We start from the raw sequence: 16,233 nt of genomic DNA, 5'->3' as shown, positions 1-16,233 counted from the left end.
ATCATAGATTGTTAGGAAGGCCACTGGAAAGAATTCTGTAATGAACTCTCAGTAACTGCAGATGTCTTGAGTGTTCTGGGCCCTAGGTGTAATAAACAGTCAGAGAGACTTGACCTCTGAACTCTTAATGCCTAAACAATGCATCTCCGGCTCAATAACTGACATCACTGACAACCAGGGCCCCAGCTGATGGCTTACTTCTCCTCTCCCATCACATTCCTCCTGAAAGAAGGTGGGAGTGTGGACAACAAACCAGCCACCATCTTTCTTCACCCAGACTCTTCCCCATGGTGCTGACAAGAGCCAAAGCACAGACTTCCTGCTCTTTGTCATTAAACCCATTAAGCTCTCTTTGGTAAACAGGCCAGATTTTGTTTCCCTCCTTACCCCGAGAGAGGGAAGGTCCCAAGATGGCAGCAGCCGCCATCATTCTCCTAGAGTGCAACCTGCACAATGGCGGGGTTCCGATGGGAGAGGGCGGTGGGCTGTGGTTCGAAGCTGCTATCTCCTCAGAGGTACCGAGGGCTGACAGGTGGAGCAGGCTGTCTGGAGTTCATCTGCAGGCCTTATTTTTTGCCGGTGTTGTGGGGCATGGGTTAAGGAGGCTCTGGCAGAGGGCTCACTCACTCACATAGTTCGAACCTCTGGCTTGAGCACAGTGCAGGATGAGTGGAAACACAGCACAGAGTGGTACCTGCCTCTGCCTTGCAGGGACCTCTAGGACTTTGTTCAACCCTCAGCGCCTGCCTCTACCTCCTTTGTTGCTGGTGCAACCCCCGAGCCCCCATCCTTGGTGGTGGTTCTCAGGCTTGGATGAGAGGGAGAGGGGGAAGTTTGTAAGAACTAGAGAAGATGTCTCCTGTTTATTTAGGAAGCCACTCACTGTGAGGACCTTGGTTCAAGAACCTCCGTAACTCTTATTTCTTTCCTGTTCACTATATGCCCCTAAAACCTGGGTTGGATTACCAGGAATTTGTATCATTTTCCATAAGTCACTTGCTGTGAGGTAATAGATAAAATATATATTGAGTTCTGCCCGGGGTTCCTGGCACAGAGCTCCAAAAGCCCTGTAATTTCCTAAGTGATAAGAGCACTAGGAGCATCTTTTGTTCTAATATCTGCTCTTTGACCCCTGTTCCTAACACAGAGTTCCTAAATCTCTTGGAATTTCCTTGGTGATAGCGTTGTCTTTTGTTCTTCTGAGGTGACTCTGGGTGGGCTCCCCAAGGACTCCCCAGTTGGGTTGGGGGCTGGTCTCCAGAAAGAGCAAGCCATGATTAAAAGCTTGGAATGTTCAGCTGCACCCCCATTCTGCAGAAAGGGAAGGGGAGCTGGTGGTGGAATTCATGATTGATCAAACCTATGCGATGAAGAGTACATAAAAATCCCCAAAACGTGGGGTTCAGAGAGCTGCTGGGTGGGTGAACCATGGGCATGCTGGGAGGGCCATATCCAGAAAGAGCGTGAAAACCCTGGACCCTGCCCCACAATCCTCCTCCTACATATCTCTTACATCCAAGTATTTTTTGTTTTTTTTAATCATATCGTCTTATAATCAGTTGATAAACAGGAAGTAAACTCTTTTCCTGGGTTCTGTGAGCAGCTCTAGCCAATTAATCAAACCCAAAGAGGGTGTCGTGGGAACCTCCAGCGTATGGCGCAGGGGGCAACCGGGACTTGAGACCCATGTCCAAAGTGGGCAGGAGAGGAGCACTCTGGAGGGTCTAAGGTCCAGGAAGATGGTGTCAGAATTGAGTTACATTGTGCAACACTAGGTGGTATCCCAGAGAATTGCTTGGTGGGGAGCCTTCCACACCCTGTCCTGCCACCTATGGTATGGTAAACATCATCAAGGTCATAGTTAAGTGAGCATGAAGGGGACCCACTGGAGACTTGTAGGTTTTCTTGACACGTTCTCTGACTTTCAGTTTCTCCATCAGCAGAATTAGAGGAGTTCAGTGGGTCTCAAAGTGTGGTCTCCAGACCAGGAGCATCAGCACCATCTGGGAACTTATTAGAGTTGCAAATTCTGCAACCCCAGTGGAGGCTGGGGTTGAGTCAGACCCCTGGGAGCGGCCCTGCCAGCCCTGTGGTTTCCACAAACCCTCCAGGGGTGCTGCTGCAGGCTCAAGGTTTGAGACCCCCTGGAGGAAGTTTCTAGCACCGGCATTTTGTAGGACTCCGTGCTTCAGCTCATCAGGCCAGTGCAAACCCAGAGCCCTACCTACTCCAGGAGGACATCTGCAGAGTGAGACGTGTGACGTGTGTCAGCTGTGAGGAGCATCCTTGCCCATATACAAATGAAGAATCCTAATTACAGGATGGAAGGAAAGCATCGGAAAGGTGAAGTCGCTTGGCAGGTGTAAAGCCTTAACGTTCGAAATTCTTTATCCCTCTTAAGTCGAAGGGAAATGATTGCACAGGACAGTGATAAGTGCTTGGCTCCTGTTGGCCTGCTGCAGGCAAGATCAACTTGCATGTGCACATGTGCTGCCTCTGAAAAGAGAACTGAAGGCTTTTCTTTTCTTTTCCCCTCTTACACAGGGATCAGTTCTTTGTTTGATAAAGATGCCTCCAGAACGCTTATACATGCCAAGCGGCTCCATCTATGAAAGTAACTGGTCTGTTATATCTTCAGGCTAGGAAGACAGCTCTTCTGAAGTAGGGATCAGAGTTAATATGGTGAAGTTCTGACCCTGGAGCGCCACTACATATGCGATTTCTCCTGCTTCTTATGCGCCCTCCCCCACGAACCCCCCCATTCCCGCTGATGTAACTATTACTTACATTTTGGGACTCAGTACAAGCATCCGTCTCTCCTGGGATGCTCTTCCTGAACTTCCACAGGGGACACCTGTGGGGTGTCCCCGGGGCCCCCCGTGCTCTGACCTGCGTCATAGCCATCGACACAGACTGTTGTAATTGCCACTTGACTCATTGAGTTCTCTTTCAGCAGAACTCCGTGGGGACAAGGACTGTCTCCTTCTTCACTCATTTCATTTTCAGGGTCTAGCATGGTGTCTGGCATATAAAAGAGCATCAGTAATTATTTATTTATAGGGCAGCTCCATGGCTCCTGGCCATCCTCCATGGGATGGTGTTTTTCCTCTTATGGAACCATTTGTGGATAGAGCCACCAGTCACGTATCTGTTGTACAAATACAGGACATGGTGGTCCAAAGACAGGACATGGCACTCAGTGCTTTTGGGGATTCAGAAAGGACCCCTTTGCCTACTCTCTTCAAGGACCGGAGGACCGGATGGCTTCTCCTGGCCCATTTTTGCTTGTTTTTAAGCCTGAAGTGTAGAAGACTGGTTTGCGGCGTGCTACAGTGACAGATCCCTTCAAGTGTCCTCTCCGGATGCATGGAACGTTTTCCCTTTGTCCCCTTCCCCATCCTCATCTTTGTCCTCTCTGAAGGCAACCAGTTTAACGTGTTTGTGCGTATTGGTTTATTTGCTTGTGTTCTTGCAAGACATGTATTTCAGTTTGGGGAACATGTGTTTTAAGTTACGTAAATAGCATATTAGAGACCTCATTCTGCTTCTTACTTTTTCTGCACTGCATCCAGAAATTGGATGGATGTTGGAACATCCATCTGTTCCAACAGTGAGGAACACCTAGACCATCTCCAACTCCCTATTGCCGCAAATGCTGAGGTAAAGATCCCCAGCCATGTCCCCTTGTTGACTGATAGGCTAATCCTTAAGAATTCCTGGCATATATCTCCTAGGACTCAGGGGCAGGAATGCTGGGTCATAGCCCTTCCGTTGGCTGAGTACTACCAGATTCTCTCCAGAATGGCCTCCTGGACCTTGTAGCTTGGCAGAAGTTCCTTATGTATATGCTAGATTGTAGTTCCTTATCAGTTTAACATTGCAAAAATCTTCCAATATATTATCCCTTAACTTTGTCCATAGTGTCCCTTAAAAATTTTTTTCCTAAAAAAATGTATTTTTTCATTCTTTCTCTAAAATGTATTACAGAGATTGGTTTTGAATGGCCTTACATGATCCTTTGATTATGAGCAAAAGTATGTACATTTTCATCTGAGGGCAGATTTTGCTTTATTTTGGGATATAGCCACAGACTGTATCCACATATGGGGACCTCAGCATGCCTGAATGGGTTAATCAGTTGAGCCTTGATGAAGAGAAGCCTCTGGGTAGTAACTATAAAACTACCCAAATATCAGTCCATTTTGAAAATAGGGCTATGAGTATGGTAAACAAGAAGTCATGCATATCTGTGATAACCTGTAAATATCCAAAACAAGAGAAAAGACAAACAAAAGCTCTTGAAAAAGTACTTGCATGGGACCTCCAAGCATGGGGCCCAGGCCTTGGAAAAGCTGAAAGAGCCACATTGGTTTTCCCATGATCTGGCCCCTGTCTATACTCGTTTTGAGAATTTAGAAGTAACCCTCTCAGTGGTGACCCTTGGCTGGGCAGATTTTTCCTTGGCTGGTGGGTGGCCTGTTAGAGTTAGTAAACATTCCAGGGGCGTATGTAGTACAAAAATATCTAAATTCCTTGGTATATATTAAGAGGTGTTATCATACAGAAATTCTTGAGAAAGGAGCAGGGTCATGTTTCATTATATTGCCACTGGCAGAGTCTTAGACATATAGTGGAGACTCTAATTTTCTCCAACATAAAGAAAATCTGCTTTTTCACCCATTAAAGATTACCATAGGATAGCCTAGATCCTCAAGCTTTTACAAACTATCAACTAATGAATCTGATAACTAAATTCATGCTGTTGTGTAGTTTACTGTATAGTATCTTCCCTGTGATAGTCACATCTCAAGAAGAAAGTTCTCCAAATGGAGCGTTCATAGGAATATAGAGGAATGATTGTAATAGTGGAATTTACAGGTAGCCACAAGCAGCCAGAAAGGACGGGGGGATATTTGGGACCAGGCAGCTCTTTCAGCATCACTCAGATTCCCTCACTGGTGTAAATATCAGTGTGTAGGCATGTCTTGGGTATGTGAATACACAGATTTAGCCTTTCTTCCCAGGCTTTACATTTGTGGGTTTTTCAGTAATGTGAGCAGATAAGTATAGAACACATAGAATTTCTAGGTAGCTCTTTTGATATGGGTCAAATTTCATCATGACAATGGTACGCTGATACTTCGACCTTGAATAAGATGTGTTTGATGATAAGCTTTGTTGTCAGAAGTTCCCTGCTAGAGGAGGGGGACCTAACGTGGGAGGCATTGAATGCTTCCCCTTGTTAGGATCCTCAGTAGGGTTTTCTAGGCTGACCTTTCTTCCCTGGCCATGCATGCCCGGGGAAGGGCTCTCACTCCACAGATGCAGAAGTTGGCTAGACAAGTGGGCCCCAGGGGACCAGGACACTTTTCTGTGGACCGCGGGGCACCTAGGTGTGATCTCCCCCGCATCTCACTTTTCCCTTTCTTGTTGCACATTTGTAGTATTTTCTTTCTTTTTTTCAGTAAGATGACATCATCATTGTCTTAGTTCACAAAGCAGAAAACATAGCCATCCCCTGATGTCCATTCCTTAATTCATATTCTAAAGTCCTGGGGTCTGGAATGTGAGATTCTCACTGGTCTGGAATGGGTCTGGTGCCTAGTCTGGTTCCGGTCCACTTGGCTGGGGTTGAAAGACCATGTTGAGTAGACATGGCCCCTGAGAGTTCCCTGTGACCAAGGCAGGAGGGTGAAGGGCAGTTCTGGAAAGGAGGGCTTGCCCATAAAACCTAACAGGCATCTGCTCTCATGGCAATCCTTGTGGAAGAAAAGACTTTTTTGGGGCACTAACCTAAGGCCTGATTTCAAGAAATAGCCAATATTTTTTATACCAACAGAAAGAAAGAAAAAAAGAAAAAAAAAAGAAGGAAAGAGAAAGAAAGAAAGAGAAAGGAAGGAAGGAAGAAAGGAAATTACAAAAGAAAAAAGAAAAAAAAAAGAAGGTAGGAAGGAAGGAAGGAAGGAAATTAAGAAAGAAAGAAAAGGACAGAGGTTGGAAAGTATGGTTGTAACCTACGATCTGCATACATACATGTGCCTGTGCTTAGAAATGCACTTGTCAGAGACACTACAGTGTGAACATATGATCCCTCAAGGATCCAGTGTATGTGAGCTTTTCAAGACACACAACCCACCCCCAAATCCCCCAATGAAACAAGTGATTTGTCTCTGTTATGATAGTGTTCAATAAGTATAACATTGTGGGCTCGAAGCAAATGCCTTGTGGTGGGGGAAAAGGGGCTAAAATGTCTTGATTGGGGTTTTAATGAGAGATTTTTCTCTTTTACTCCACCCGATGCTGCCCCCTCCCCTACACCCACCTCTTATCTCCAGCTGTCCAGTCAAGAGCCCTGTGCTGGGGAACACTGAGGGAATGTTAACAACTCAAGTCTACCCATTAATGGTGGGTACTCTCTCCAGCCTGCCCATCAGGTCCTCTGCTTCTCACAGGCTGCTGAAACCCAACAATTGCGCCTCTCTGTTGTGAATGCCCAGTGGTCTGTTCATGGGGGGCTTAAAAATCCTCAGGGCTACGATATCCAGTCCTCAGGCACATGTTAGGGAGGTGAGAGAATGTTGCCCGCCTTGCACTTGGATGGGAGTAAATTCTTAGGTGACAGTAAATGTGAAACAGGAATCCACTCTTCAAAGGGAAAAGGCAAGACCCAGGGGACGCAGGGAACGTACAGACCCATGGACTTCAAATTCACATGTCGACGTGCCTCTGGCTTCTCCCTGCGGATTAAGGACCCAGACGGGATTGCCATCATGACCAAGAACTGCATGGAGGTTTGAACAGAGATGGTCTGTTAGTGCAGTGGGTATGAAGATCTCCCGAGGCTGGAGCCGTGTGTTGGGAGAGACCAGAAGTCTACCACCGACAGGTCCTCCACATGGATTTCGATGTCCGGCTTTGGAGCCCAAGTGCAGAGGTAAAGTGTGAACAGACTTAAGGGACGATGTGAGGCTGAGGAGAATTAAGAAGCAAATAAGCATCACGGATAGTGAGAGCTGTGTTCAGCCCCAGTTTGGGACAAGAGGGGGAGGAAGGAGAAGAAAGTTGCCTTTCCTTGTGGTTCTCATTTTTGCCTCAGTGAGCGTGGTGGGTGTGTTGGGCCTGGAGCAGTACCCAGGGACTTAGGAAAGGAAGTGGTGAATTCTTTTGTGAAAACAGGGGCATGTGATGGGGCCCTGAAGGAGGGGGTTTTAAAAACTCTTCTGAATTTCACTGTAAACTTTATAGTGTTGAAGTGGTATCTCCAATTCAGTGGTTCTCAAAGCAGGGATGGTTTGTGTATGGAAGGCTGGTGACAAAAGGGGGAACAGGGAGAAACATCTGACCAAAGGCATGGGAGCATGAGACAGCTATGCCAATGAGCGGAGCTCATGTATCCTGCAAGCGAAATGTCCTCCTGGTTCAGAGTGGTCCCTGGTTACACATAAATACTAGGAACTTGGTAGAACTGTGAACAATCAAATTCCCTTGCAACGAAACCTTATTTTGACATCTTGGGCCCTGGAGTGTTTTATAGTCTCACCATTCATACCCGTCAGCCTGTAGAAGTTCGTCTATAAGACAGGTAGTATTTTTCAGGTTCAGCAGAGAGAAAGGAAGTTTGGGATCCCATGGTTTCCATAATGTTACTACTGGGGTTGGGAGAGGGATTCTGGTAGGTTAAACTTTCCCTGTCCCTTAGTGCTCATTCCATTGATTAAAGAACTCTTTGACATCAAAACAAAACAAACCAGAAAATTTCATCAGAGTTGGTGCCACCCATTGAGGGTGATGGGAAGGAGGCATTTATAGCTGCTGTGATGTCTGTTGAAACATATGCCAGCCCAGGAAAGAAGAAAAGACTTCACCATACCACCATGCCAAAGTTCATTATTTAGAAAGGAACAAGGTTAAAGTCACCATAGCAATGTCCTTTCTTCGTGTGAAATAATATTGTAATGTCTTCAAGGAAAATTAATGCTTGGCTTGGCAAGGTGTTCTCTGCAATTCCTGAGGAAACCAGCTGGGAGTTAGCCGGAGTGCTTCTTGGTAGAAGATTAAGGTATTACACTGAAATTGGGCACCTACTTTTGTTCTCATTCACAGAACTAGAGCTCATTCCCTGCCCCACTCATGTCCTCAGTTTCTACTTGTATCAAGCAACATTGGGAGTTTGCAAGAAACAAGAAAGAAAAATGGTAGAATCCCTCTTGGGGTTAAAAGTAAGTGCTCCGTGTTGGGAGGTTTGAACAAGAAGACTCTGGAAATGAAGTGAGGTATTGGAGAGACAGAATAAAATAGGAGAGAAGAAGCTTCCAGATGGGGCATTTTCCTTAAGAGGCTCAGCTCGGGGGGGGGCACCTGGTTGGCTCAGTGACCTTCGGCTCAGGTCATGATCCCAGGGTCCTGGGATCGAGCCCCATGTTGGGCTCTCTGCCCAGCAGGGAGCCTGCTTCCTTTCCTCTCTCTCTGCCTGCCTCTCGGCCTGCTTGTGATCTCTGTCTGTCCAATAAATAAATAAAATATTAAAAAAAAAAAAAGAGGCTCAGCTCAGGAAGACATCCTTCCCTTCTTAGTGGGGAGGAATAATTAAGTCGGACAGTTATAACTTCAGTTCCTACTATGCGATACTGTCCAGAAAGTATAATAAAAAATATGATGCCGTTCCAATAAGAACAAAAAAATTACTTTTTAGGAATTGATTTAACCAAGATTGCCTCAGACCTCCACGGGGAAAAGCTTGAAAACTCTAATAAAAGACAAAGAAAATAATATCAATAAATATCATGTTCTTGGATGAAGAATTTAATATTATGAAGATTGCAATTCTTCCCAAATTAATTTATAATCTCCATACACTCTCAGTCCAAATTCCAGTTGGACTTTTTTCCCAGGAACTCAATACATTTATATAAAAAAAAGGTTTACAAATAGCTAAGTGAATATTACAAAAGAAACACAGAGGTTAAAGAGGGCATGTATCTATTCAGATATTAAAACATACAACCAAATCATAGTCACACAAATAGTATTCAGAAACAGACCTAGAGAACAAATGGAACACAATAGAAACCTCAAAGATAGATACGATCTCAAGTGGGAGATGATGTTTGCATCTGGAACTGACAAAGGAGTAATATGTAGAATTTGCTAAGGAGGCCTACAAATCAACTCCAGTGGAAAAACAAAAAAAGATAAAAAACAGACATTGTAGGAAGAAGAAAACCTAGAAGACAATGTATGTGTAAAGACATGTTCATCTGTACTAACAACGAGAGAAACGCAGATCTGAACACAGATTTCGGTCTACCCCACCTTAGGCAGGAAAACATTAGAAAACTCAGGGATGTCAACTGGTGGTGGAAAATGGATTTTCTAGAACTCCCTCATGCCTTGCTGACTGAGCCTAACCACTGAGTAGGTGTTTTCATGAGTAACCTGGCATTGCTGGGGTACTTAAAGGATTTGTGTGAACCATAACACAGATATTCCATAGTGAGGTATGTATCCCAGAGAAAGTTTTACTCTGACCCAGACAGGAAAATCTATGAGGATATTTGTATATGTATGTTGCCTTACTATTGTGTTGGTAGAGACTTAGAGACTCCTGACCATCAGCAGAATTACCGGTAGGACAGGTAGATGGAGATCATCTATGTACATGTTGTGCAATAATTCAAAGCAATGCACTAAATGTAAAAGCCGGATGGATTCTCTTTAAAAAAGGAGTGTTGGTGGGAAAAAGTAAGAAACAGCATAAAATGTGAAACACCAACCACCTGTGAAAGTTAAAAATATATACACACCAACGAGTTGTAAATACTGTGCAAGAGAATGTGCAGAAGAAGACGGTTATAGACCGCATCAGAATAATGGCCCACGGGGTAGAGTCAATGGAATAACGCAGACAGAGGGCATTGATAAAACCAAAGCCAGAAAGACAAGAGAAGGCCCCATCTATAGACCAAAGATGATGATGTGCTCAGAGCTGTCAAGTGTGATTATATCCATCAGGGTCCCACATCTAAGGTTGAAGGCAGGTGTAGACTGACCCACCAGTAAGGGATTCCTCAGACCTCTGTAAGAGTTGTGTGATTAAGACCAACAAGTCAAGAAACATCTGGAGGCTGGTGACCACCACCCAAGTCACCTCTGGAACCAAAAGAGCAGGGTCTGGAAGGGGATGTGTAGACCCTAGGCTCTCTGTGTGTCAGTGGGTGGAGTCACTGGGGCTGGAGGACAGCAGAGACAAAGCCCCTCTGGGCAGGAGTGGTGGTGAGAGCTCATTCTCCAAGAGTCCTCCAGGGTTACCCAGGAGGCAGAAACAAGACTACTTCTGCATTCTGAGCTTGGAGGACAGAGCGGGAAGTTTGAGCCCCTCATAGGGGTCTTCAGTAGAGGCAGCACATAGAGGGAACTAGGCAGGGGGCTTGTCACAGGAGGGCACAGGGAGGCAGGGCCTGGTGTGGAGAACACCCATGATGGGGGTCGCGGGCTGAGCCATAGAGAAGGGGGCGCGGGAGTGCCAAGAGCTGGAGGCTTATGAAGGGCTGGCGTGATCCTGTGGGTGCAAGACAAACAGGACTTCATCCATGTCCTGGAGTTCCTTGTCCTACTTTGAGCTCTCCCCACCCAGCTGATCAGCCCTGATAAACATCTGGGTCAGACACTCTTCAGGCCTGTTTGGGCAGCAGGACCTTGCCTGAGGGACCTCCTACGCAGGGGTATGGCCATCGGGAAAAACACAAGAGACATTCACCTGTTTGTGGAACTCCATCTTCTCCCTTGCCCTTCCTGGGCACATTTCTGAAATATGGGATGGCCCAAGTCTATTTGGGGTTATTTTTAATCTCCCCACCCCCACCTCCAGGCTCCTCATCTGCCCAGAAAGCCTTCTCCTCTCTTCTGGTGGAGAGGAGGGTCCTAACACCCACCTCACATTCCTCAGGCCTTAACTTGTCTCCAGAATTTTCTTTGAACCTCCTCTCTGCCACCCCTCTTCCTTTTTCTTGTACATTCTACTGCAGCAGTGGGAGATGACTGCTGTTGGTTTAATCATAATAGCATCCTTCATGATGCTTTTGACCTTTGGAAAGGCTTTGGGAAAGCGAGGCTTATCACTTGGTGTTTTCTTTTCTTTTCTTTTCTTTTTTTTTTTTAAAGATTTTATTTATTTATTTGACAGAGAGAAATCACAAGTAGATGGAGAGGCAGACAGAGAGAGAGAGAGAGAGAGGGAAGCAGGCTGCCTGCTGAGCAGAGAGCCCGATGTGGGACTCGATCCCAGGACCCTGAGATCATGACCTGAGCCGAAGGCAGTGGCTTAACCCACTGAGCCACCCAGGCGTCCCTCACTTGGTGTTTTCTAGAGCTAAACTCTCTAGGCTGTGTGCAGATGGGCCATAATTCAGGGCAGGTAGAGGGAGACGGAATGTGAAAATACCATCTCAGGTTCTGCTGTGCCCTTCTGCTGTTAGCCTTGCCAACTTGCCACACTAACATCCACGAAAGTAACTATGATGTCAAGTACAAGAGCCTTGTGTGTCTGGCTCTGCTCAGACTTGGTGTACTTTTTGTGTCTCTGTGTTCCGGAAACATTTCACTCCAATACCAACGGCTTGTGGTTGCTAGGAAGTTTTGAAAATATATCACTGACGGAGACAAGCTCAACCAAATGCCTCCTTGTTTTTACCGATGTGAATCAGGATGACCTTCTCACCCTCTTCAAGGCGTGTTTGTAAGAACAAGACACAGTGCACATGATAGAGAGAGCACGGGGGGAGGCCAGGCACAGTTGGAAAGAAGCACAGAGCACACCTCTCTCTGGAATGATGTTCTTGAAAACCTGCCGGTGGCTGTTGTGTTTTTCTAGTTGGTCTTTGAAAGAGAGGGTGTTCTTCGCACAATGTACACACACATACACACACACACACACACGCGCGCGCGCGCGCGCGCGCGCACGCGCACACACACACACTTTTTGCTCGAGTATTTCCCTCCCAGAAGTCAGAAGCTTACTGCCATGGTGTTTAGAAGGAAGGAAGAGAATATCGGTCCTCCAGGTTGAGGCAGGATTATTTTTAGCAGCAGAGGAAGGTGACCTCCTGGACAGGCTAGCTGGCTCTTGGGGGAGGGACAGAGCGGGATGTGACTTCGGCTGCTCAGGCCGCCACAACAAAGGACCGCACACTGATGCGCTTAAACAAGAGAGATTGCTTTTCACGCATCTGGAGGCTGGAAGTCCAAGATCAGTGGGCCAGCGGATCTGGGTCCTGGTGAGGGCTTTCTTCTTGGTTTGTAGATGGATGTCATTAGCCATGTCCTCACATGGTCTTTTCTTGGTGGTGGAGGGGATTGAGAGGGAGAGAGAGAGAGAGACCATGGTCTTCCTATGAAACCACTAATCCCATCATGGGGCTCTTACTCTCATTAACTAATCTCAGGCTAATCACCTCCCACAGCCCCCGCCCCTACACCAGGGTTTAGGGCTTCAACAGCTGAATTTTGGGGGACAAGGACATTCGGCCCATTTTGCACGGGTAGCCTGCAAGGTTCTGCTAATGGCTGCCTCTGCTCAGCCAGGTCCAGCTTTGGGAAACCCTGGACCTTCTGGAACCCCCTTCTGGTGGGGGTCAGCACCCCCTGGGGAAGGTGAGGCGCCCATGAACTGAATGGAGAGGGAGGTAGAAGGGCTTTCTAAGAAACCCAGCTCCAAAGCTCTATTGTTCTACACAAATGTCCTGACCTTTAGTTGGCCACCCCTTTCCCCATTCCCCTCCAAAGCATACTTAAGCTTACACATTTTCTAAATGAAGCTTTTAAATTATATTAACTCAATAACTGATGTTATAATCTAATTAGGATCAAATGTCATCTGGATTTAAAATTTTCATATCATTTTGACTGTCAACAGTGAACTTTTTAATTTGTCAAGGTATTTGCCTTGGCACCATCTGGAAAGCTTACTTATCCATTTAAGCAAATCCCTCCTTCTCTTTTACATCCATTTCCCTACCCTTTACCTGATGGCACCAAGCATGGCATAGAATTAGTTAGTCCCTCCCGAGGGCCATTTGTTGTAAATGATTTCATTTTCCACTTCTCCTTGGCACTATATTTGGAAACAAAAAAATTGGACTGGGCTTATGGCTGGAGTTGCTTCTGGTACCCAGGAGTTTTGCAGGGGAGGAGCGTGGAGGGGAGATGGGCGTCTGGGGATCAGACAGGGAGCACGAGATGGTGGTGATAGGATTTGCATGGCTCCTTTGGTGGCTTGAGCTCCATGCCAGCCTGCACACCACCTGCTTGATTACCTCTCCATTTAGGGAGCTCACTCCCTCTGAGGCTGGCTAATGTGAGCTGTGGAGGAAGGCCAGGAGCAGGGGCAGTTTTTATTTTTTTAGTAGCTAGAAAAAAAAAATCTCTTTATTTTTGTGTTTTGCTTCTTCCTCCTTCTTTCTGGGACTCTTATAAAAGTTTCAAGTTGTTTGTGACTATGAGGCCACGGTAACCTCATACCATGTCCCAGTAGCTTGAATTTGAGGGGCCAAACCTCACCATTTCAAAAGACACAGTAGCCGTGTGCTCCAGTTAGGGAGTTCTGTGCAATGGACACAATGGCCTTTGAGGCATTAATGCCTCATTTGCTTTGAGCAGATATAAGGGTTTGCACTTTTGAAAACAAATTTAATTAACACCCTTTTCTTTGGCGGCGGGGGCGGGGGGGAGGATGTCCTTTCTTTTCCCTTCAAAAGTCTTTCACCCCTGTCTATTTATAACGGGTTCTTACATAGAGGCAGGTGGTGCGTGGTGGTGTTCCCTTCAGTCCTGTCCTTCGGGGTGAACCAGGTAGTAACAACGAGGCCTTTTCTGTCTCTACGTTCAAGCTTATAGAAGGAAAGTGCTAAATTACCCTGCAGAATGTTGCAAGACCTGATTTGATCCCATACTGTACTGTGAGAAGAAACAGATGGGAAAATAAAAGATGTCCTTTTTAAAAGAAATCCTCTCTTCCATCAAGAATCTTCTACCGAAAACTGTCCCCTCATTCCCAAGAATGTGGCTTGGTGTGTGCAGGGAAGCCACGCCCAGCTTGCCGGTGTCCACGGTCTGGTCCCCCAACAGATAAACTGCCTGATCGCTGCATGGTAATTGGTTTTGAAAGCACATTTGCACAGTGGGCGGTGAGCCAAACACTCCCTTCCCTGTCTTGCCTTCCATTTCACAGGGCTGATCCCTTATTTTAAAGTATTTTCCCACTCTGTGTTCCCCAAACTTCTAGAGAGACAAAATATCTCAAATCTTTAGGACCGGGTCCTGCCTATATTCAACTTGTTCCTGCTGAAAAGAAGACTCAGCTCAGGTTGGCTGATCTTTACAGCAGGCACCGACCCACAATTTACTGGGGTTGTCCGGAGCCAGCTCAAATGCAGAGCGGACTGGAAACATCATCAGACTTTTAGTCTTGGGGCGCTGGATTTAAGGTCTGATAAAAACAGAGAACTGTGTCTTTTGAAGGCATAGGAGACAGAGGGAGGCATGAGTGTGTGTGTGTGTCTCCTCTGACAGGTGCCTTGCCATCAATCTGGTCCCTTCGGAGTTTTGTTTCAATCTGGAAGCTTTCATTTTCTCCCCTGAGCATTTCCAACCCTGAAGCCCAGCTTAACATCTTTTCGGGTGACAAGGGAGAATCCAATGCAGGAGTGAGGCTTACTTTCAGTCTTGGGGGCTGGGATCATTGTGTGGGCAGAGGTATGACACGATGTCATTGTGTAGGCACAGGAGAGTTTCATGGCCGTGGCTTGTGTGTCTGTGTGTGTGTGTGTGTGTGTGCGTGCACGCGCTTGCGCGTGTGTGTGTGTGTAGAAAGAAGGGATAGTGACAGAATTCAGATTCTCCAGGGTAGAGTTTTTGGCCTTTGTTTTAGATTTTGAGTTACAAAGAGTTGCATACGGCTATAAATATGAACATGATTGGCAAAATCTACAGATTAAATAAAATCTGTGAATGGTGTAGAATGCTTTGCATACACCAAACATTGGCAGTGTCTATTCGTAGAAGGCACATTCTAGAATTTGCTCTCTCTCCTTTTTCTGAGCTCACTCATTCTACTTTTGTGTGTACTTTTGTTCTCCTCGCTCTACCTTCAGAAATCTGATTTTGAACAGCCTAACTGGAGATGTGTAAGCAGGGTAACTCTCGAGATCCTATCTGTTTAGATCAAAGGGCAAGGCTATTCCCCGATGTTGGCAGAGGGATTATTTAACAAGAAATCCTTGTCGGTGTCAGCGGGACACATGGGACGACATCACGCTTGGGAGAAATAAGGATATAAGTCAATATTCCCTCACCAGCTTCAAGTTGGAAACGCTTTTACAGAAGGAGCTTCTAATTCCTTGCCCGTCACTCCGCAGTTGCAACTGACACCTGAAAATTTCTCCCACTAATTTTTTTATCGTGATCTTGCCATGGGGGTGCGCATTAGAAATCTTGTCAAGTTTGCCTTGCCTTCCTTTCCTTCCCATTCTTTTCCTCTTTAAATACTTTACTTACTTATTTGGGAGAGAAAATGAGAATGAGTGGGGAGAGCAGAAGAGGAAGAGGGAGAAGCAGAGTCCTTGCTGAGCAGGGAGCCCGATGTTGGACTCGATCCCAGGACCTTGGGATCATGACCTCGGCCAAAGGCAGGTCCTTAAGCAACTGAGCCATCCAGGCGCCCCAAAGCTGCCTTTTCTGTGGAATCATCCACAACTTCCAGCTTTGTCCTATTCTGATATCCCCTTTCCACCAAGGCATGGGAAGAGAACTGCTTTACTATGGAATTTGACAAGTTCAAAATACTTAAATCCTTCCTGCTGTTTATACTTTTCTGATTTAGGAGAGGCTGGAAGTATTAGAAATCTACATCCCTCTGGACTTTGCAAAAAGCCAACCTGTTATAGGCATTCTTGTGACTTTGTCACAGATGCCAACCAACCTGAGAAGACCAAGCCTCAACTGCTTTGAAACGAACTATTTAGAATGAACGTATGTGTTCCCCAGGCTTTTCCCAGGATGGGTTTTTAGCCTTTAAAATACTGCGCAAGTCTTACTCAGTCTTTAAACTCTCTGAGGTGTCTTCCTCCAGGACCTGAAAGAAAGTTTGTGACTGAGGGAGACACACTTGGGAAGAAGAATTTCCAATGTTTTTGACATTGTTGCTTCTCATACTTTAATGTGCACGTGAATGGATCAGTG

This window comes from Mustela putorius, unplaced genomic scaffold, assembly GCF_011764305.1.
Source record: "Mustela putorius furo isolate JIRA1106 unplaced genomic scaffold, ASM1176430v1.1 tig00003870_pilon_pilon_pilon, whole genome shotgun sequence".
Classification (NCBI taxonomy): domain Eukaryota; kingdom Metazoa; phylum Chordata; class Mammalia; order Carnivora; family Mustelidae; genus Mustela; species Mustela putorius.
The sequence above is the reverse complement of the archived record's forward strand: the minus strand, read 5'-3'. Positions refer to the sequence as shown.